This window comes from Lathamus discolor, chromosome 5 (assembly GCF_037157495.1).
Source record: "Lathamus discolor isolate bLatDis1 chromosome 5, bLatDis1.hap1, whole genome shotgun sequence".
Taxonomy (NCBI): domain Eukaryota; kingdom Metazoa; phylum Chordata; class Aves; order Psittaciformes; family Psittacidae; genus Lathamus; species Lathamus discolor.
In genome coordinates, this window is record NC_088888.1 from 120737555 (window position 1) to 120762130 (window position 24576).

Consider the following 24576-nt stretch of genomic DNA (forward strand, 5'->3'; position numbering starts at 1 on the left):
ACACTGCAGAACAAGACAAGGTGTTGGGTTTGGTCCAGGCCTGATGTAAGCAAGTCTTGCAGGGCTTGCAGTATTGTTGAATTTGGCCTATTCTTCTTCGGGAACGGATTGTGCTGCCTACTTGGCTGCCCCAGTCCTTCATCCGGAGCCAAAGGAGGCTAAGACTATTTGTGGAATCTGAAAGTGAAATCCTGGCCCTTTTTGACTCAATGGGCATTTTGGTGTTGACTTCACGGAGTATCCCAGATGTCAGGAATATTTTCTGGTTTTGTGATTCTTTGTGGAAGATGTTAGATGCTTTTTTCCTTAGCTCTGCTTCTCTCCTTGGGCATGAGGGACCTGCCTGGATTATTTTAATTGGCAACTACATTTTTCCAGCATCTGTGGCAGAAATAGCTCCGTGCATGAAGTGCCAGGCTAAGTAGCTCCTGTTAAGTAGCCCCTCTGCAATCCTGCAGTTAACACCGGTAGTTACTGCCAGACCCCTCTCTGTGGGTTGTGTAATATCCAAGCTTTCTGTGGCTGCTGCTGTTTTACTGTGTGTGTTTGAAAAACATCCTGGAGGTAAAGCCTTTGTTTTGGGGGTAAAACAGGAACAGTGAAATCCTGGTGGCAACACAGGTGAAGGCAAAGCTGCTGTGGGTTGAGGCAGGATAATAAGAACTTCATCTGAGGAATCTGAAGGGAGCAAACAGGCCGTATTACGGTGCTAACAGTTGACATTGCCTCTGCTGGCGCTGAACCAGGAAGCGTGAGGTGTGGGGGGTTTCCAGCAGGGAATCGCAAAGAGCTCCGGAGCTTTGAAGTGGTTCCATACTGAAGTCAGGGTAGGAAGGAGGACATAGGCTTAGGAGTAGGTAAACTGGTTTCAAGTATTGTGCCGGGCTTTGGGAGAGCTGGATTCATTCCTGGTTCTCACCTGGACTCCTGTTATGGCTTATAGCAATCACTCCAGAGCACAGGTTTTTTAAAGCATTTATGGCTCTGTGGACACCTCAGAGATCATTTAGAGTCCCAGCTCTCATACAAATCTGATGGATTTAGGAACCTAATACTCCTGAAAACACTTGAAAAAGACTTATCTTCTTCTTCCAGCATTTAAATGCCTTTATATGCTTAATATACCATGGAATCCTAGAATGGTTTGGGTTGGAAGGGACCTGAAAGCTCATCCAGTTCCAATCCCCCGCCATGGGCAGGGACGCCTTCCACTAGAGCAGGTTGCTCCAAGCCCCTGTGTCCAACCTGGCCTTGAGCACTGCCAGGGATGCGGCAGCCACAGCTTCTCTGGGCACCCTGTGCCAGCGCCTCAGCACCCTCACGGGGAAGAGCTTCCTGATGTCGCATCTCAATCTCCCCTCTCTCAAGTTAAAGCCATTCCCCTTGTCCTGTGACTACAGGCCCTTGTAAAAAGACCCTCTCCAGCATTTTTGTAGCCACTTTAGGTATTGGAAGACTGTTAAAACATCTCTCCTGAAACTTCTCCAAGCTGAGCAGGGCTTTTGATCCACTTGGCTTCCTAGTAGTGGTGTAGTCTTTGCAGACCCTTAGGGAAAGGCTATGTGTACGTGCAGAGGGGTAGGGAGAACCACTGTCTTGATAGAGAAAAGGTCTATCAGCTTCCATGGTAGCGTTCTGTTGATATTCTCAGTGTAAAGAGAATGTCAACATATGGTAATATTTGAAAGTGAGAGCTCCCCAGAATACTTGTCTGTTTTTTTCTGGAGCACAAGTCCAGAATATTTGTACTATAGAAGAAGTGATAGTGGAATGCTGATTTTTTGATGGGTGAGGTTTTGATGTAAAGTCCTTTTCCTGACCTGAATATCCGGTGTGTTTATCAGCCCTTTGGTGCTTGGGGCTGGGCATCAGGGTGGTCTTTTAAAGAATTTTGAGAGTCTTTGTGCTGCAGTTGTTATATCCTGTTCTAGAAATGTTTACCTGGAATCATATAATAATGATAATGCTAATAATTTGCTATTATTATTAATATTATTGCTATTATTTTAATTGTTAGGTCATGGTGCTCATTCCACAAGGTTTTGTGTGCCCAGTTTCCAGATGAATTAAAGGTTCCTTTTTTCATTGGTACTGTTTTGTAGCGATTAATCTTTCATTTTTAAACATCAGCACCTGTTCCGTGACAGCTTCCTTGCTCCTTCCCCCATTTCTGACACAAGTAATTTATTTATTGAGCTTTTATTGTATTTCAGAGCTGAACTTACCTTTGAAAACTGGTCAGAGAGGACCTGAATAAATCAATAGTTCACTCAGCAACACCATTAATGTGCTTAATAAAACAAACTCTATAAATTTGTCGCAGGCCTTGAAAGTGGTCCCAAAACCTTTTAAATCCAAAGCATCACTTTTCTTCCCCACACCCCTCCTGCCACGCTGGGCACGTTTGCTGGTTCTGCAGCAGGGTGGCTATGAGGCAGATTGTAGTTCTTCATAGTATGGCAAATATACAAAGCCTCAGGTCTGTTGCCCAGATGGCAACATCCTGTAAAACCTGCCAAGTTTACGTCTTTCAAGTCATTTATAGTCTTTAATTGAAGCATTGAAATGAACTAAGTAATAACTTAAAAAAAAAGACCCATTTTTTTGGTTTTCCTTGTTTTTAATAGGTCTCATTCATACACAAATATTGCACTCTTTTTATGCCACAGATAACAACAGACACTGCCCTTGCAGCCTGTTCCAATGCCTGGTCACCCTTTTGGTGAATAAATTGTTCCTAATCTCCAGTCTGATCCTCCCCTGGTGCAGCCTGAGGCTGTTTCCTCTTATCCTATCACTTGTTACTTGGGAGCAGAGACCAGCCACCTCCTCTCTTCATCCTCCTTTCAGATAGCTGTACAGAGCAATAAGGTCTGCCCCTTAATTTTGCCTTACTTGTAAGTTGTGCGTCATCTCTTTGTGCTGAAGAAGGTGCTGTAGCTAAAGAAGGCTACCTGTGGGATTGACACCAGCCTGTAGAAATGCATGTAAAGGCTGCCAGGGACTTCAGCTTGAACAGGGAGAGGTTTGCATGAGCAGTTCATCTCTCCCAGCCCAAGCACCATGGTTCAGAGCAGAGCCCTAACCGACAACTGAAGATCATGAAGATTACTTTGTGTCTTTCAAGGCAATAATACAACCTCTGTGGCTGCTCTTCCTTGCCATGCTGAAAGGCTGTCTTTTGCCACTCCAAACTCTCCCTGTGGCTCATATTCAACTTCCCTTCCAGTCAGTGATCAAGGATGGCCTGTAGGTGGTAGGTCCCTTTGTAAAGCCCTGTGTGCCATGAGGAGGCTGAAGCTGTACCTTGCCCTCTAGTGTTGGTGCCTGTTTTGGAAGTGCTTCCATGTAGTTCTTTCCAGGGCTTTGCATGCTCTTGCAGAGCATTGCAAAAGGAGTCTTTCCCCCAGTCCTTTCTCTGGTCATGGCAGGAAGATTGGAACTAGATGATCTTTAAGGTCTATTCCAACCCAAACCATTCCATGATTCCATGAAAATCTCAGGTGTAGACAAACAGTCAAAGACATTACTAAAAGAAAACTTGGGCTGTAGCTATGCAGCAGACTGAGACTGCAGCACTCCCCTCAAGGCTGCTAGTACCTGAATGGCTCTAGTCTTATCTCTTTCCTCAGTTCCATTAAGAGTTTTATGTAATTCCACTGAAGAGCCAACTGATCATAACCAAAAGGTTTTTACTTTATTTTTCCTATAGGGTTATTGTTTTCCTTGAAGAAAATAACTGAGACCCACAGGATTTTCCAGCTGGAAATTCTGAGTAGATCTCAGTAGACACCTGTATAATGCTTTGGATGTATTTTGTGGCTAAAAAGGAGCAGGAGAGTGCAAGGAAAATGGAGGGGACAGAAGAGCTTCAGGAGCCCGTTATATCCATAGCTGGTGTGCATTTTCCCTTTTTCTGCCTATTCATCTGCCTCTGTTTTCTCACTCTCCTCCAGTGGGTCTTGTTACCTTTCCACTATATGTGGAAGGTGATGTTTTTATAGAAAGAAAACACAGATACGAAAATGTGTGGGGTTTTTCTCTGGGATAACATTTTGAATGCAGGTAGCCCATAGTTATGATGGACATTGTTGTTGTTGTTGTTAATTGAGTATGAAATAAAAGTGTATTTCAGAAGTCCATTGGTATCTACTAAGCGTACTTCAGATCTAGTTGAGCTCTTCGAGTCTGATGAAAAATAGCACAAGAATTATGTAAAGATTATCACAGCACAAGCCAGGCTACGTAAAATCTGCCCAACTGCTCATGTTGGCCCTGAACATTAAAGAGACCAAATATGTTGCCTGCTTTACTAAAGTTCCCAGAGATATTTAGGTGAATCTGGGGCTTTCCTTTAGTGGCGGTGCAGGTAAATGATGCAAAAATTCAGCTTTGCTAGTTTTACTTGTGTGTGATTGAGGGCTTTTTATTAGTTCCGGTATTTGTTTGAATCTGAAATGTGAAGAGAATTTGGGGACTGAAACTGAAGGAAATATTTGCACAGCCTGCTGTGACCTGAAATCCCTAAGCTTTGCACAGCTGTAGAAGGAAATCCATTTTGGAGTTTATTATGTTCAGACATGAATATAAAACGCAACCTCTCCAGTGCTTGTCCCAGGAATAAAGAATTAGGTATTTAGGGAATGCATTCCCAGGAAATATTATTTATACCTGAATTCATCAAGGGAGAGAAACTAAATTACAAGTCTGGGCTGAGATTTTTTTCTCAGGTTATAAGTTGATGATGTTTTGGTAACACAGCATGGAGGGCAGAGAGGCAGTTTCCCCAAGTCCATGCACTGGTGCCAGAGGAAGGGCTGAGTCTTATCCTGTGCCTGGTACCCTGAACCTCTGGATGCAGCCAGGGCCTCTCTCTGCAATTTGTCCTCATCCACACCCAGGACAGAGCTAAAAAAGCTGGATAACAGGTTATGAAATAATTATAAAACATTGTGGATTATAGCAGAGTCAGCATGGGGCTAGGGATTAGCTGTGATGCCAAGACCTAAACCAACTGGACTAATCTAGAATGAAAATCCTCCTTTAACTTGTTATTTCCATGGCTTAAAAATACACTTTCTCACTGTTGAGTCTTTGGTGTTGGTGGTCGCGTTGTATCCTGTTGTTAGCACCTGGAGCCAAGCTGAGCAAATCCAGTTCTTGGCATGTAGAAGCTAATGCTTCGCATCAACATGTCGTTGCCAAATTACAGGGAAAGCATTTTCTTGCCAGGTCACTAGAAATTAGATTAATTGTAACACAGAAACCACAGGGATAGAGGAAAAAAGCAGTGCTATGCCTCCACATATCACTGTACACCCTGATTGTAAAACAGGAGAAGTAGCCTGAAATAGAAGCACTGGGCAGCATGCACTGAAGTATGTCCATGGTGTTCAAAGCTCCTTGATGGTGGGATTCAGTATGGAAGTGATGAATGTGTTGGTACCAGTGACCACAGGGGCCTTAGAGCAGGATTGTGAAGAGGGGTGTGATTGACATGAGTAGATATTAATCAAGTTTCCCACTATTAGTTTAGTGTTCACTCACAACGTAGATTGCATCTGAGCTGTGCTCGCTGGGACTCAACATACAAAATTAAGCATTTCTGTGTCTGACAGCACCACTTTGAGTTATGTTTTCTTTTCTGAAACAAGTTTTGCTTATAGAGCACAGACTGGAAAGGCTCCAGATACAGCTTCTTTGAGGAGGTCAAAGATAAAGCCAGGCCAAGGTCTTTGTGAAAGTACAGAGCTGTGTTGTGCCCAGCCCTCACTGGGGGCCACAACAGTAGAAATGGCCTCACACCTTTTGTTTTTCATGGTACCGTGCTCTGCAGAGACCAACATCATTTGCCAGCAGGTCTGAAATTCTCCATGTGGCTTGTCCAAACACCCTGAGCCTCAGCTTCCCTAAGCAGCATAGAGGGCGTTCAGCTTGGCTGCCTAAGCAAACCTTCACCATTGAGGTACAGAAAAAGGGTATGGGATACTTGGAATACTTGTGTCTTTCTCCTCTCTGCTTTCATATGTGTAAATACAATATTTCTTTTTGGGCTATAGTCTCTAGGCAGTTCTTACCGGAGGTAGTTAGTGCAGGTGAACAGACAAACTTCTCTGTTGCAGAATATATTCTCAAGTGGATGTGGATTTTTCACCAGCGTTGACCATTTCTTGTGTGCTACGAGTGGAGTTTTCAGGTGTGTTCAACTTCACTGCCCTGAGCTTTCCTATCGATTTTACCAGGAATGAGTTAGGTTAAGTCCAAGTGCTGCCCTGTAGGTTCTTCCCCAAGACACGGTGGAGAGGTGGAGGCATGTACCTTACTGAGCATGCTGAGATGGGAGGCAGGAGGCTCTTCTCCACCCTGTTATTCATTCAGCTGCTTGAATACACAGGCAAGTCCTTGGTTTGCTGACTCTGAAATATTACAAAGGCTTACTTTACTATTGAATAGTGCTTTGAGATAGAAAGTGTACTAACATAGCATGTGGCATGTGTTCCAGTTTTATAGCATGGGTGTATTTCCACCCATGCAACATCAACCTGACATAGAAGGAGCAAGTGAAGAATAAATTGCAAATAACCAGTAATGGTTTTATATACACATACCTTAGCTGTAGTCACACACAGCACGGGAACAGGTGTTTCATGTGTATTCCCACAAATAAAACATCGTAAGGAGTAATGCCAGCTCACAGCAAACAGAAAAAGGGATATTAAGGCTGTTGAGGGAAAGAAGTGCTTGGAACAGAGATAAATATTCGTAACTATTTGCATCCCTCCTGTGTGATGTCTGGCCATACTCTCATATGTTGTTCTTCCCCCACATTGAGCTTGAAATTAGCTTGAGTAAGAACTTGAACATTTAGCTTGCAGAAGTCTTGCCTCAAATAGTGAAATAAAACCTGTCTTTAGTTAGATTTAAGTGTTTTGGAGAAGTCTTCATCCATCGTGACAGGCTAGTGTAATAGTTTTGAGGGCACAAAGGAACACAAAGCTTTGGATGAAAGCTCCGGTCCCAAGCCCACAGGAGCAATCCAGTCACTACTTGTGCTTTGTATGAGGAAGGTAATGGGACAAAGTATTTCAAATAGGATTTATTTATTTGTTAGATGTGCTTACAGTGTGGACTGCTTGAGAACACAGGCTTCATTTTACCTGTATGTATCTTGAAAGAAATCAAACTACTCTCTGTTGACTTTGGCCACAAGCAGTATCTGTGGAGCAATCTCAGTCATTCCTGGTGCAGCTGTGGAAAATCCCTCAAGGTTAGCAGCTTTCAGATGCAGAGTTACTTCAGTGCTGTAGGATGCCTTTGAAATAGCAAACAGTTGTCCAAAAGCAGCTGGCATATGGATATAATATTAGAGCTGAGATGGGAAGAGAGGTGGATCCTTCAAAGAGGACCATTATATTCTTCTCTATTTTCTGCAGAAAATTTTTCATGTTCTATACAAAGACAGAATGACTGGTGTATAACATAGACCTGCAATAGAGCAAATACTTCAAAGACACCTTGGTTCTGCTAACAAATTCATGCTGTCTGCAAGAGTAGTTGAGAATTGTATCAGTTGTTCAGCAGTTTGTATCAGCACATGCTTATCATTTTTGACATCAGTCTCCGGTGCAGGAAGCTCTTGAAGCACATGCCTGGTCTCCAGTACATGAAAAGTCCCATTGATTTCAGCCTGCAATATAAAACTGGTAACTATCATAATTATTACAATGCATTCCTGGGTCCTAGACATTCAGTGATTGATTACCTAATGTGCCCAACTGTATTTTATCACACAGGCAGCTTCCTTCTTGCAAAGAAGGCACAATAGCTGATCTGTGTATGCAATTGTAACTCTGATTTGTTACTCAAAGCTTTCCTTAGGTCTAGTTATTTTAAGGTCTAGCTCTTGCATCCTATGGAAAGCAGTCTACAAGCTGCCATCTGTGTGGATAAAATCACATGCCTTTTCCACTTCCCATAGGTTTCCTCTAAATCTTCAATGTGTGTGAAGTACTAAGACAGGCTTAAATTCAGTCCTTGTTTCTTTTATGAGAATGGAAGCACTCTGATGCCTCCTGCGTAACAGATGATGCTTCTGCATTGTTGGGGGACGTACATAATGAAAGCACATTGCAGTTTCAGACAGGGGTGTATTTGTGGCTGAACGCTTCTCTTAGCTGCAGTGCAGAAAATGCATGCGCGGTAGACATTGGCAAGCAAGTTGAAAACTTCATAATTAACTGGCTGTCAGAAATTTGGAAGCAAAACACAGGAGGTGGTTGGGAAATCAAAGTCTGATGTGTTTTTAATCACAAAACACAAGGAAATTTTAAAAATTTATGAGTAATAAATCTATATTGTTGGTACCAAACAGCTCCCTTTGCAGGCCTTTAATGTAACACCTGCGCTTCCTCCCCGTGAGTAACAACCCACTTTTTTGACTGCCTGAGGAGCAGTGCAAGAGTAGGTTTGCAGGCTCAGGAGAACAAAGCCAGGTTCCCAGACTGAGCCCTGACTGCACTTTAGGATTCCATTTACAGTCTGTTTGGTTTGTAATTCAAATCGCTCCAGAGCAGAGTTAATGTTTAGACCACAGCCACCTGAAACTTGCTTCAGGGCTGAAGCCCAGCCAGATTGCAAATGGAGGAAACACTTGAGGTTTGCTAAATACAGTTAATAGGGGATTAGAGGCTGTGTTTTTTATGGTAGCACAGGGAGGTCTGTAATAGAAAAAATATTATAATGCAAATATACAACTTCAGCTGTGCTGAGCAGGATGCAAGTGATTGCACTCTAGCCATCAAATAGTTGTTCTTCCTTTCATTAAGCAGAGGGAAAATGAGAGGAAGAAGATAACAGGGCTCTGCTGTAGTTTTTGGTGAGGGATGGTCTATTAAAGCCAGAAGATGGGAAATGACCCAATGGCCAGGTGACTGGACTGTGAGTTGTTAGACTCCAGAGGTCTTTGTTGGGTGCACAAAGACTCAGGCGAGTCTTTGGTTTTTTGTTGTCCATTTGCTTTTCTAACAGCCGCATCCAGTTAGGTCCTCGGTACTCCTTCGCTCTGTGTGGTGTGCAATGCGTCATGTGAGGTGTGGGTGTACCCGTCATATGGATATTTACTACTTCCCTATAAATCACAGAGCTGCGAAACAGAGAGCTGGAAGGAAGCTTGGAGGTCGCTGGGCTGGGTGAAACAGGATCAAGTGTAGCTAAGCCATGCCTACCAGACGTTTATCTGAACATTTTCTTTAAAACTCTGGCAAAGGAAATTCCACATTTCTGGGTTGCCTGTTCAAGTGGTATTTGTCTAAACCTTGTCTGCATAATTTCAGTGAAGGAGATTCCACACTCCTGGGTTGCATGTTCCAGTAATAAACCGCTGTAGTTGAAATGTTTTTCTAATATCTGACCTAAGTTGTCTGTGCTTAGAGCTTGTGCTGATTCCTCCTCTTTCCTCTCCCGCTGTCTACGAAGAACGATCAATCATTCCTCTCTTCTTTAGTCCCTATGCACTGGAAGACTCTTTGTCATATGCATTCCTCAGTTTCCTCTCCTCCAGACTAAACAACACCCAAGTCTTTATCCTCCCTCAGATGGCAGATTCAGAACTGCAGCTGGCCATTAGAGTGATCTCTGTGTTGCCAAAAATGTGTGTAGCCCTTTGCTGTTTCTCCAGATCCAGGAGGATTTACCCCTCTGGAACTCTCTGCAAATTTAATCCTAAGATTAAGAGGTTCAAAAGCAGTTGTGAAAGTAGGAGAGACCTCCCGGTTGATATGGTTAGAAAAGGAACATTAGAAATCTCCGGGCAATTCCACTGGGTTTGAGGCTTATACGTGAGTGGGAAAGCGTGTGTGTATGCAAGAAGGTTTTAATCTGACAAAACTAGATTGTAAAGGATGAGTTTCACTTTAACAGAGTGCTTTCCTGGAAGGAACACAGACAGGGAAGAGCTGTGGAGCAAAGCAAGGGCTGACAGGAATCAGAGGGGATGCTGTGAGGACCACCTTGGAGACATGCACTTGCTCTGAAAAGCCCTTGTCTGCCACGATTCCCAGCAACCAGAACTGCAGGAGTAGGAAAGCTTTCATGGGGTTTTGGTTTTGCTCCCTTCCTCTCTCCACCTTGCCTTGCCACTCAGTTTGTTATTTTCTGGAGCTGTGCAATTAAAAACATCCCAGAAACTAAAAAGAAACCAAATTTCAAAAATTCCAAACTTCAAGGATATTTGTTTCCACTTTTTTGCTCTTGTGAGACCTCACCTGGAGCATTGTGTGCAGTTCTGGTGTCCTCAACATAAAAAGGACATGGAACTGTTGGAACAAGTCCAGGGGAGGCCACGAGGATGATCAGGGGACTGGAGCACCTCCCGTATGAAGACAGGCTGAGGAAGTTGGGGCTGTTCAGCCTGGAGAAGAGAAGGCTGCATGGGGACCTCAGAGCAGCCTTCCAGTACCTGAAGGGGGCTTATAGGGATGCTGGGGAGGGACTCTTTGTCAGGGACTGTAGTGACAGGACAAGGGGTAACGGGTTAAAACTTAAACAGGGGAAGTTTAGATTGGATATAAGGAGGAAATTCTTTCCTGTGAGGGTGGTGAGGCACTGGAATGAGTTGCCCAGGGAGGTTGTGAATGCTCCGTCCCTGGCGGTGTTCAAGGCCAGGTTGGACAGAGCCTTGGGGGAGATGGTTTAGTGTGAGGTGTCCCTGCCCACGGCAGGGGGGTTGGAACTGGATGATCTTGAGGTCCTTTCCAACCCTAACTATTCTATGATTCTATGATTCTATGATTCTAAATCTCAGATATGGTTCTTACAATCACAGTCTTTTTGTTGTCCTTACTAGAAAAAAGAAGACTTAATTGGGAAAAAAAGCCAAACAAAACCCACTCAGATTTTAAAGGACTCCCCCAAAACCTGGACCAGACTGCCAAAGGTGAAGTGCTGGTTGGGGTATTTTCCCCTCTGATGCAAGTCATGTTGCCTCAAAAGAGTTTCTCTTATCAGAAGCCACTTTTTGCTTTAGGAAAAGAGATTTGGTCAGAGAAGTTTTATTCGGAGAAGACCATAGAGAGTTTCTGAGTCTTTTCCTTTGCAGACTGCAGGCAGGCAGCACGTAGCACTGGAAGAGAAGTGGGACAGGAGCTTGGCTCTCTGAGCCTGTCCTGCTGGGACAGGCTGTCACTGCATCCCCGCTTGTGGCAGAAGCAGGAAGCAGGGGAGGCTGTTGTGCACCTGCAGCTGACTCGGCGTATCTCCTGCTCAGTGCATCAGCTCTTGTGGCCAACAGGTTTTACGGGGCAATGGCTTGGCAAGGCTTTTATTCTTTCTTTAAACCCAGGACAGGAAGTAGGCAAAGCAAGATGCACACGATCATCTTTGGTATCCACAGGGAACGTTCTTGCCTTCTGCCCAGTGCTAGGGATGTTGGCATGACAGAGAAGAAGATATTGCTGTCTCCTCAATCAGCTTTTGAAGAAATCTGAGTGGTAGGTATGATTTTGTATGCAGTTTTAGCATGGTCCCAGTTCTTCATTCTGCTTTCCATAGCAGAGCGCTAACTTAAGTGTTGCCAGACTAAAACACTGGCTCTGCAGGATCTTATGACTGACCCACCTTATCCATAAAACAGTGAGAAAACCCGAAGTCAATCTAAAGAAAGAGAGAAGATTCAGCGCTTATCACCCCACTACTCTACCCACTACTTAAAAACCTTCATTCTTTCTAGAGGAAGACAGCAGTAAATCGCAGCCAATGCCTTACTCATGCTCGTACTAAGTAACAAGCTCCTTCAGTGGTTGGAGCAAACCTCTAAGTATAGTTATTCTCAAGCTAATGCCAGTTGTGGTGATTCATCCACCTGGAACAGTGTTTTGAGCTGGGTTTGTGCAGTGCAAGTTTATAGCTCTGTCTTCAAGCAGGGTTAACAAGCCAACTCTCAGTTCTATCCTGATACAGTTGCATTATATATCAGAACTGATTGTTGCTTGTATTGCAGACATCTGCCCTGTGCTTTAGTTGACAGTGGAGAACTGGCTGGAATCATATACTGTCAAAAACATCCACCTCTGGAATTACAGACTCACAGACTGGTTCGGGTTGGAAAGGACCTTAAAGCTCATCCAGTTCCAACCCCCTGACATGGGCAGGAACACTTTCCACAAGACGAGGTTGCTCCAAGCCCTGTCCAACCTAGCATTGCTTCTTCTATGTGTCTCTGATACCCTTACACCTGTGACTTGTCACTTGTGAATGGATGATCTCCATTCTTCCAAAGACTTCTGAATACCTGAACCTAACCTGGCAGATATAGCTGAAAAAGGATGTTTCCCCTGTTGTGTGTAAAATATATGGTAGATCCCTGGCATCTCTTTAAAGGGAAACTCCTATCTATGATACTGACACTGAATTGATTCCTTTACACCATGGTAAAGATCAAGACAGGAGCATTCCTAAAATCTGACTTGTGGTGTGACTTAGGATTCAAGCAGCTTGTTGCTCTGCTGATATTCATGCCTTCCTTCACTGCTTGCCAACAGGGTTTAAATAAAAAATGCAGGCACATGTTAAGTATTACTAATGGCAGTGAATTCAGGACTCCTCAGGGACCAATACAATTGTCCACTTTGGCCTTGTGGCATAGAACAAGCCCAAGAATTTGACCTTGCTGTTTTTGTGTTATTCCCTACCCATGAACTATCAATGACACTAATCAGTGACTGAGCCATGAGCACATCTTTTAGAAAGGCATCCAATCTTGCTTTGAGATTCCGAGTGATGATAGAGTTACAGCACGCAGGAGAAGTTACTCTCTTTTGTATAGGTATTTCCTACTTGAGCAAGATGAGCTTCAGCTTTCAGTCAGGAGTTCTGCATGTCCTGTCTGCTACATTACACAGCGCACTGACAGCACTTCTCTTCCCTGATCTAGATCTTATAGAATGTGAAAGAAAAGACCTGGAATTCTTCTTAGGAAATTATTGTAATGAAGTCTAAATGTTTCAGAAACAAAAAATCGCTGTTAATACTGGATTTTTGGTTTGAATTGTCTTCCACAATATTTATTTAATTAAGCATGGTAAAACATGCCCGACATTTCAAAGAGAAGTTACATGCCCTCAAATGTCTTAATTTGAGAAAGCTGTACTGGGAAATTAGAGAAAGAGAAATTGTTCCCTTTTACTACATTATGAAACAAAGACATATCTTTGCCATCCCTGGCAGTGTTCAAGGCCAGGTTGGATCAAGCCTTGGGTGACATGGTTTAGTGTGATGTGTCCCTGCCCATGGCAGGGGGGTTGGAACTGGATGATCTTGAGGTCCTTTCCAACCCTAACTATTCTATGATTCTATGATTCTATCTTTTAGCTGTGCCGAAGTCCTTCCAATTTTAAGCACATTCAAACTGTCTGGTTATTAGACTGTAAAGACCTTGTACAAAAGGATTAGCATAGTAAACCAATGCTTATATATAATGTTTTCTTCTATAAAAAGAGATTATTTCTTTGTGCAATATCAACATTGGTGACTGGCATGGGTTGAAATGATGTAGAAAAACCTCCAAAATTTCAAAGTTCTAGAATTAATGAACAAGTTGCCATCCTCCTTAATAATGATTTTATTGTGCTGTGATTTTATTATTCACTGTGAGGGTGGTGAGGCACTGGCACAGGCTGCCCAAAGAAGTGGTGAATGCTCCATCCCTGGCAGTGTTCAAGGCCAGGTTGGGCAGAGCCTTGGGTGACATGGTTTAGTGTGAGGCATCCCTGCTTATGTCAGGGGGTTGGAACTGGATGATCATAAGGTCCTTTCCAACCCAAACCATTCTGTGATTCTATTCCGTGGAGGTTCTGTACTCACTTAGAGCACCCTCATCATACTTCTCTGTCTATAAACATCCTCCAGATTTTTCTTCCTGAAAGCAGCCACTGAAACCCGAAAGGTTTCGTCAATGAGATGAAGTAAAGCCCCCAATTCATATGGTGAGAAAGCAGACAGTTGACTAGAAAGTAAGTGTTTGTAAAATACAGATGCAAAACCCAGACATTTTCCTGGTTTGTTGGATATTCAGAAATTACCTTTCTAGCCATTTCCTTGCCCATTATTCTTAATAAAGGTTTTACTGGGTTATGGACTGTTTTCTTTGGGCCAAGCAAAAGGTGCTAAGATGTTTCCTCTGGAATGTAAAGATTCCTTTTTTCGTGAGGGTAGGTATGTTATTCTGCACCGAGTGGGAAGTCTGGTGGAGAACAGCTTACAAATAATTAATTCAAGGAAAGGGAAAATATTGTTTACTCTTTGATTGACTCCTGGGAAAGGGGAGGCAAAAATAAATCAAAACATTCCACTCCGAGTTCCAGCCTTTATGGATTTCCCATTGGTAATGTTTCACTTACTATGGGTAAGGACTTTGTGTAATGAAATAGGTTAATATATATAGGAAAGCATTTAGGCTGACAAGGTTTGCTTGATCCTGGACCAGCAAACACAAGGGTTTCTGTTTAAGTCATCTGTGCCAGCCCCCCTTTTAGACTGTCTATTTCACTTCCACTGCAACAGCCTCATTCAAGCTGTACCTGCCAACTTGGGGCTGAAAAAAAAGAGTATATTTTTAATTTGCCTGAGATCACAAAGTTTAGCATTAAACCACAAAAAGGAGAAACTTCGTGGCTGCTGCTGCTCTTTGCTTTTCCCATGTTACCAGAGCTGGGGCCAAGCCTGCTGCTAGATGTTGCCCTACCCTCCACTACGCTGTTGATGCACAGTCCCTCTTACCTGACTTCAATATTCCTCTCCTCTGACCGCCTTCTCTGATGAACTGCTTTTCTTCTGTAAGCAGAGGAATGAAGGAGTCAAAAGAAGCAGAGCTAGTTCTTCCTGGCAGGTGCGTCCTCCACTGTCCAGAATCCCTCTAGCACTGGTGTCTACTGAATTCCTTGTGTTCGTATTCCAAAGAAAACCACTGCAGTTGTCTTCAGCTGTTGCCTCTGTTGGAGGTCCTTGTAGAGAAGCCAAGGGCTGGGGTGAACACAGCCTTGTAGTTGAGAAATAGATTGGGGTTTTTAGGCTCTTTTCCTGTCTGTGCCATTAAATCCCTATGTGCATTATGTTTATAAAATATATAGGAACAGAAATGTAAAATATTTGTTTAAATAAAAGCACATGTAAATAATACAGGTGTTTTATGAAAAGAAGGGAGTTGAAAGAGCTCAGGACATCTTCCTCCTAATACTGAGACATACACACTTAATTTGAGGTTCATCAGGGGAAACTGGAGGAAGGCACAAGTCAGTCTGTGTTATGAAACCTCGAGGATGCCATGGCCGTGTTTTCTGTAGGGAGAAGTTGATAATAATGCTGAGGATCCAAATCCAACCACTCTTTGGTGTTGAGGTTGCTAACTCTGATGCTGACAGCATCTTAACACAAGTGGGTATGGTGGGATCCCTTTCCCTGTCAGGTCAGGATTCTTTTGAGTCCTTCCTTTTCCTCTGTCTCCCTCAACTGTATTTGTGCAATGAAAGCATTTTTTTTTCTGGGAATCACTACCAGGCACACTTCTTTGTATCCTTTCAAGGCTTGCTCACCTGTATTATTTTGTAAGCATTATGCAAAGTTTCAGATGCATTGAGTTATCCCTAGGTTGTCAATGTAAATCCTTTTGGAGAAGGATTTCACAACCAACAGGGAAGTGATTTCCCTTCACCCCTTTATGCTGGGTTCTTTAAGGCAAAATTGCTTGTGGGAAAATTGTCTCAGTATTTCCTTTGAATTCGGTTTGCTTTGCCAATATTCTCTTCTGGATCACTGATACTTGAGGATAGATGTATACAGTGTAGTTCGCTGATGCCTCTTCTAGCATGATGAAATGTGGCTCATGTCAGCAGACAGGTAACAGGGCTGTAAGATCCCTGAGATGGGCACTGCCATTTTATTCTGTACTTATTTGGTGGCTAACACAATGGGTGTCTGGTCTGTGAAAAGGGCTCCAAGGCTATTCATTTAGGCAGAAGCTCTTCCCCGTGAGGGTGTTGAGGTGCTGGCACAGGGTGCCCAGAGAAGCTGTGGCTGCCCCATCCCTGGCAATGTTCAAGCCAGGATGGATGGAGCTTGGAGCAACCTGCTCTAGTGGAAGGTGGCCCTGCCCGTGGCAGGGGTTTGGAACTGGATGAACTTTCAGGTCGCTTCCAACCCAAACCATTCCGTGATTTTATATATCGTGCTTAAAATGCAAGAACCTTTATTTAACCTGAAGCTTTTCAGAGGCAATATGTTCTCCAAGAACAAGAATACAAATTTTTCCAGCAACAGTTTGCAGAAGTTTGTTCTTACACAGCCCATGCTCCAGCATTTACTGTACACCATGGTGCTATCAGATCACTTTGTGTATTTTCCAGGACACTTCTAATCTTTTCCCAGTATCGAGAGCCATCTAGCACCATTTCACACGCCTGTCTTTGAACCTGCAGCACAGAAAATTAAAGTGTAAATATGCATGCGAACCACCCAAAAGTCATAATAAGATTATATGAATGCCTGCAACCACACAGCAGGAACAATGGGGTTGCACAATTCCTCTGCTCCAGTGCTGCTGAATTTTAATGAGGGATAGTCAGTACATGCTGATACTCCTATAGCTACCCTGGAGCCAGAACAGTGATTTAAGATGCCAGCGACACAGTGTGTAGGTGAGTCTTAGCTGTATCGTGCCTTGGAGAGTAGAGCATGATATAGCAAGCTAGAAAAAATGGCAGGGAAATAAGCTGATTAAATTGGAGTGAGAAATGGGACTGGAAGGAGAAAGGATCGCTTGCAATTGCCAATCACCTGTGCTGCTTTCATCAGCTGTTCAGCTCCTGTTTCATCGGCTGAGAGAATCTGACACTGTACGTTGGTAGGAATAACAGAAATAACCCAAATAAAGAACATATGCTGTCATAAGTCAAAAATCTTATGCTGCAGGGTTTGAAGCAATCTTTTAAATATCAGGGATTAAGAGGGGAATATAGTGGTGTTGCCTCCCTCCCATGCCAGAGTTTCTCTTCACCTTCTCTCTAATACCACTGCTAACCTAGGTACAGCTGGGAGCCACTTGGGAAAGCATTTACAGTAGGTGTACCTCTCAAAACACTTTTCAGATAAGAAGATAGCCCTCTTGTTTGCAGCTCATCTAAGAATAAGCATTGCCTGGGGCAAGTTTCATTTCAAGCCGGTTGGCTGTGTTCCTGTTGCACGCCATGGGGTCCGCATCTCCTCTGGGCCCTTATAGGCTCTTACACATGTTTATAAGAATGTGCATGTGTTCCCCGGTGCAGAACGTTTAGAATAATGTGAAAGGTGTGCTGGGACATGGGAGGGTGTGTTTGTATAGCGTGATGCCAAGGAGAAGTATGATACAGCCTGGGATGTGGGAGGAGGTTGTCCTGGGACGTGGAGGACAGCGGGGGTCAGACCTGCCCCCTTCATGCCTTAGGGAGAGATCTTGAGTATGAGCCCTCACGAAGAACCACGGCAGAGATTCACCTTCTGGGGAACCTGTTGATTCCTTACAAAGGAGGGTTTCGGCCATTGAGTAATAGAGATAATTGTGTGTTGTAAGTTTGCTTGTTATTGGAAACTATCTTACCGTGAGTTTGTGTTTGGGCTTACAGGCTGTTTCGTAGTGCAGAGAAGGAAATCCTTTCTTCTTCCTTCTCACCAAGCTCCTTGTGATCACCTCCAAGACAGAGATGTAGCCAACAGTAAAGCTCCTTTAACTCTCTCAATTGCAGGACAGTTTCTCACACCATCATCATTGGTGTACAATATTTTGCTTGGAATAATAGCTCAGTTTTCCATAGGAATTTTATTTTGCTAACACCAGGTTATGACATCTCACTGAAGCTGTGTGTTCTTCCTTGATTGCATCCTCTCTAGAAGACAAAAGCTTTAACTTCCTGAGGCAAGCTTGGTTTTATTTAGGTTCTGTATACTGCATCTCTTCACATTGTTCTTATAGTATCATGCCAGAATATGGTTTTGTAGCCCAGGATGTGTGTAGCCATACTCACATGCCCTTCCCCAGTTGTTTTGCAGCAGAAGTATGTAGGAATCACCCTGGTCAGTAGTCCTAAGCCAAGTAAAGCACAAAACAATGGAGTGAAAGTTCCTGCCCTAAACCTCTTTGCAGGACTAAGAGAAAGAAAGTCAGATACCCACAATCTGGTCTGCCTTCTACTGTAGTGCTTCATAGTCTTGACCAGGGGTTGCTGTGCTCAGTTAACCAAAAACAGAAGAAAGTTATTTCTCATCCCAAAGGTGCTACCCACTATGTGATTTAGAGAACATGTTACACAATGGTGAGATGTCCTCTGCTGATAATAATGCCAGCCCAATAACTGTGTGAACATTTTTCAATGTGAGTAAATGTCTCTTTGGTTTCTCATGAATTAGACAGGACAAACAGTTCCATAAGTCATCCAGCCCAAGTTTGCCATCCCTTTAGTTTTTTTCCACAAACTAACAAAATGTCAGCCCTTTTCTAGATCCTAAAGCCAGTTTTAAACCTGTAGCCTGGTTGATGTAAAGTGTTAGAACTACTTTATCCTTTCTTCAGGACTATTAAATTGCTTTGTGAGGTTGTGTGAAGGTGAGTTCTTTTAATGACCTTGAAAGGGAAAACCTTCCTTGGACCTGGTGTTTTGTGCACATGAGCAACAAAACAAGCTTCATGAATCAGTCAATATGTGCATCTGGCTTTCCTTGGGTTCAGATGCTGCCATTCTGAAACACATCTTACTGTTGAGAAAAGAAGGGAAAAATCTGGTGTAAGTACAGCCACGCCTCTAAATTGATTATTCTTGCAGGATTTGCTCATGCTACTTCGTGTTATAAAACGCGACGGGAACCATTCCAACTCCAGCACATCACTCCAGCATCAAGCAGCCCATGATGTCACGAGGAATTCCTTGTCGTAAGGGATGTCCCCCGAGGAGAGTGTTTGCTCTGCTGGAAAAGAGCCATCCTCCCACACAGACCATCTCCACCCAGCTATTCCATCCAAATAACCAAACCAAAGGGAGTGCTTTGACTAATCGAGTGAGTAGGAGTGATGCCATGACAATACAATAGTGCGTCTGCTGCAGAGTGTTCTTGATTTGCATTTGATTGTTTGCAGTCCTACCCATCTGTAGCCAAAGGCAAGAAGTGATAACCTGTCATGTTACATAAAAACACGTTTGGAAAAAAGTGGAGTAATGCACGATAAATAGCGTATGCTCTCTGGGTCTGTTCTTCCCAAGCAATCCCGAACTCATTCCACAAGTTGCTGGTTTCTCTTTTTATTGATAGGTTTCTTTCCAGATAGTTTCAATCTGAAAAAGAAAAGAATATGGCAATTTGAGTCAATAGAAGCACAGCCTATTGCAATTTGAAAAATATTACTAAATAAGTGAAGCATTAACACAGTGTCAAGCCCTCAACAAATGGTCAAGAAAGCAAAAGGGTATGTGGCATCAGTCACTCAGCAGTCGGACAAAGACTTTTGCTCAGTTGAGGCAGTAATGCTGTCTTAGCTCACATCACATAGAACTGTAGAATCATAGAACAGTTACCATTGGAAATGACGTTAAGATCATCTAGTTTCAACCCCCCTGCCATGGGCACTAAACCATGTCACCCAAGGCTCTGTCCAACCTGGCCTTGAACACTGCTGGAGATGGAGCATTCACAACTTCCTTGGGCAACCCATTGCAGTGCCTCACCACCCTCACAGTAAAGAACTTCTTCATTATATCTAACCTAAACGTCCACTGTTTAAGTTATCACTACATAGACCATCTCCGTCATCTTCTATGTCTCTGTAGTGGTATGGCACTAAACGTTTGACCTGGAAACAGCAGAGAATTTTGTCATACAACTCAAAAAGTTCCCCCCTTTTGTTCACCACATCATTTATTCTTCTATAGCTGGTTGTCAGTCTTAAGTTACGCAATATAATTAACCTACAGATAAAGCTTATAGTGAAATCTTGTTGGCTCTGTTTAAGCTTGTTTCATTAGGATGCTTTAGGAGGTTTTCCCATCATATGTACATCATAGCCTCAGAGATAGAGGGCTTTCCATTCTATAAATACAGACTGAAGAAGCCCTTGACAAATGGAGGATGAAATACTCCCACGCCTTAAAACTACATTGAAGAGTCACACTCTTTTAGGTGAGGTGAAGTAAGAGGGTCAAAGTGGAAAGCATGAAAAGTCTTGACTTCAGTCAGGGGAGTTGGAGTCAAGCTTCATCTAAAGGTAAATATTTGTAGGTACAACTTGTTACTGAGCTCTCCCTCTGTTTTGGACTGAGCCCACTCTATCAGCAAGCCTGAAAACGTCAATGTTTCTTCTCTCTGAATAGAGCGCATGGTGTAGTGTGACAGCCTGAGGACCTCATTCTCCATGAGGATACCCTCAGCAGGCCCTTTCACATCTAGTCCCACTGGGTTCAGAAATTTTCTGTAGTGAATCAATTGCAGAGTGGTTTCCTTTGGTTGTCTTTCCCACATTCCACAAGGTGCCTCATTGCTGCCGTCCTATCAGAGCAGTGATGAAAGTGGAGACGCACAAACCTGCACCACTGATGGTCCCATTTCTTCATAAGCGCTTGTATCCACCCCAGGTTATTTCATGATGGCTGGCTGTACTGTAAAACTGCCTGGTGAGCCTTCATCTCCTTAGTGTCAGACCTGTAAAATACTCATTAATTATGATATGAGGCACGGCTACTGAATTGATGCTGGCAGATGTGAATGAGCTCAACCCATCATTTGAACTCATTCCAGTCTTATTTGTACATGGTATCACTATGCTAATGCTGCCTGCAATCCAAGCAAATCCCTGCTGAGAGACAAGATAGTTTAAGCACGGCACTGCGTGGACATGACTTGCCAGCTCCCAGGTCAGACCTAGCTTGCATCTAGCCAATGTAGAGTGTAAAGCTGAAGAGCTCTAATGATGGACAAAATAAGGGTCTGTGTGCTCATATGCATATGGATGACATGTTAAGGTTTAGGATCCCCTGAACTACAGCTCTGGTGCCAGCTCATGGAAGCCTGTGAGACATCAGCTCATTTGTCTTTGCTTTGAAGTATCAGGTTTCTAATCCTTAGGTCTGAGAGGAGTGTGAAAATGCAAGTAATGTCTAACTGCTAACGAGACACAAGGCAATTCCCACCTCCCAGCTTGGTGAACTGTGTGGTTGTGACAGCATAACTCCCTGTGTGGCCATTCTGGCTCTACAGCTCACGCATTGACTTTGGCTTTAGCTTCACCTTCTCCAAATGGCCTGAGTTAAACCAAACCCCAGTCTTTCTGATGCAGTCAGAATTGCCTTAGATCTCAATCAAGAAAGCTCTAGCAGTGTCAACTTACAGCTCAAGTTGTTCTGAGTTCTGCAAATGCCTCGTGTGTGTTTAGATAGTTTGAAAGCATAGCCATAGGTGTGGGATTGTCCTCTGCATGAGAAATGGGTGTTGGCTTCAAAATCCACTGTTCTTGGGGCCGTGCCAAGTGAATCCTAACGGAGTACCAGGTGTACGGGTGTGTGTATGAGCAAATGTATGTGCGTGCGTGTGTAGAGGCTTAGAGCTGAAAATAGGGATGGGCAAAGAATGCAAATAACCGTCGAAAAGGAATTCTGCTTTGAGAGTGAAACCTCACAAATGGATTGATTTCCATCAAAAGATTCTCCGAGAATAAAAAGATGATCAGTCAGGAGATACATTGATTTTTCCTTTTGAAAATTTGGGCCTTATTTCTTCATACTCTAACATGCAATGCAGAGCTATGTTCAAATTCTAAGGTATCCCCGCCATTCTTTCTTATACACCTCAATGAAATGCATGTGACATCAAACCTGTTCTGGTGGTCCTCCTCCTCTTTGCAACAGCTTTGTAGAGGGAGAAAAGGGTCCCCTGTCTCTTCTTCCCACAAGTGGAAAGGGGGAACAAGAGGCCAGCTTTGGTCACAGGGAGTGCGAGGGGGCTGCACATGTCCTGTCTGCAGCAGCTAAGGGAGAGTGTGAATAACCTACTAGAGCAGTTGGTGATGGCACTTTGCTTCTGCCTGCGGAGGAGGCCTCTTCCCAATAGAGGGAGGCAAAAGATAGACATCAGGGACCTATTGCTTCAGTGGGAAAGATGATGTGTGTGGGTGTATAATAAGGGGACTTCACAAATAATTCCTTGGTGATTATTCATTTCAAAGGGACGTTTCAGTTGCCCTCGAGGCAACTCGGTGGAGGACTTAATTTCTAGTGATGTTTGCAGAATGCGGGATTTTGATTCCAGTGCTTTTTTGTTTCTTGCTCAATGGCAAAAATCTTTTTCACAACCTGCCCCTGGGGGTTGCACTGGGTCTAACACACTGGTTGTGTGCATAGCCCATTTTGAAATATAACTTTTTGTTTTGAAACTGAAATTGTTCCAAGTAATAATATCTCCCCTTCAGCTTTCCATTTTTCAGAAGTGACCCACCTACTATTGAATAATAAAGCTTGATAACCAGAGTTTCTCAGATAACATGAAACGAGCTGCCAATATTGCTTTGGGACTAAATCAGGAAACCACTGGCTGGTGTTATGAAGGAATCACTTATCCAAGTGGGATCACCTACCCTTGAAACCTTTCAAATAAGAATATGGGTTAGAGGTCACCTTTTTTTTGAAGATGTTGGGAATTTGTAACAAGATGAGCATGTAGATTTAAAGAACAGAGTAAGAAACAGGTCAAGAAAAACTCATGTTTCAGTGCAGAGCGAATTAAAATCACACACTTACGTGAAATCCTCAATAAAGTAGGTTTATAGTGGAAACATTGACTGACCTTTAATAATAGTGCTGAGGCCAGCTCTGCTGTAACAACAATTGGAAATAACAGGCAGTAGCATTACGAGGCTACGTAGGCTGGGGCAAGGTCTTTCCCTTCATCTAGTCTGAATAGTCAAAAAGAAACTCCCTGGGCAGTTAACTGAATCTCATCTTTTTTCCATTAATTGGCCACAGCATAGTTCTCTGAAGCTGACAGAAATAACTGCTGTGGTATTAGCCCAAGCCTAAGCGTTGCCAAAAGACATTTTGTTTCAAACCTCTGTGAATTACAATATAATTTCCTATATTGCTTACCTAAGAGACGGGGAAGTTGGCCATCCGTCTGCTTAGTGAAAGACTCCTAGGTTTATATGACATAGAATCATAGAAGGGTTAGGGTTGGAAAGGACCTTACGGTCATCTATATAAAACTGTGTTTCTCCTATCTGTGGGAAAATTAAGTCAGGATTTCCAACTAGGGTAGATTGAGCTTAGAAAGATTACAGTGATCCAGTTTTTAGATTGAGGGCCCTGGATGCTGCTGCTGCACTGTTCTGCTGGAGACTGAGCAGTTGGAAACAAAAAGATCCAGCTCCTGGACCCTCTTGCTCTGCTGCACCTCTCTCCTTGCAGGTAGGCTCTTCCTTTCCTTTCTCACCAACCTGTGGATGATGTGAGGCGGCAGAGACAAGCTATGGGGAAAACAGTGTGACGACACATAGGTCTCACATGGTAGGATAATTTGAACCTTCTATAGGAGCCCACAGTTCAGAACTTTGTTGTATTCCTGGCTCTGGAGTGTGCAATGCTGCAGGAGATACATCAACAGTCCTACTCCTGTACAGGCTACAAGCTCTTGAAGACAAGGTTGTCTCCTGCTCAGCGGCTCCTGCTCACTGATGTTCCCTGATGATCCTGGAACTTCAGCTTTTCAGGATGGCCCAGATTAGTATTCCTTGTGACAGTCTAAAGGCAATGCATATGTTTCCATAGTAGAGCTTGCTCATTTTCCAGGCATCTGTTAGGCTGTTCCACTCATCCAGATGTTTAATGTTGTTAGTGACCTGCAGCTAAGCCTCTCAGACAATTCTAGTAGGACTCATTCATCCTGTTTCCCCAAGAATATATAATCCTAGGTAGTAAGTACTATTCCAAGGGCTAAACTCAGATGCGAATATGAGTTTAGGCAAGTTGAAATTCAGGGGCTGTCTAGATTACTGCAATCTACTGCTTTATTGGAAGAGCTTTTGACTATATATAGTGTACTCCCTGAACTCAGCTTTTTGAGTTGGACCCTTTTGAATTCACTGGGCCAAATTAAAAGATGTTGCATACATTATATTATAATCACAGACCGGTTTGGATTGGAAGGGACCCCAAGGCTCATCCATTTCCAACCCCCTGCCATGAGCAGGGACACCTTCCACTAGATCAGGTTGCTCCAAGCCCCATCCAACCTGGCCTTGAACACTTCATCTCATGCATTCATTTCCACTTCCCACAGCTATTTCTGTACCCAATGCTTCAAGATGCGAGATGTAGTATTCTCTTCCCAAAAATAATCTATCCCTCTTTTTCATTTCATGCAATAATTTAAATTCCCTTAGATGTTGGTATTGTGCTTAGCTATAAAGGAGTTTCATCAAGCGTTGTCTGAAAGTGGTAATGGTAGTGCAATGTGACACTTACTATTGTATTGATGTAGTGGATTCATTATTAAATCAGCAAAGAATCCTTGATGTAGGAA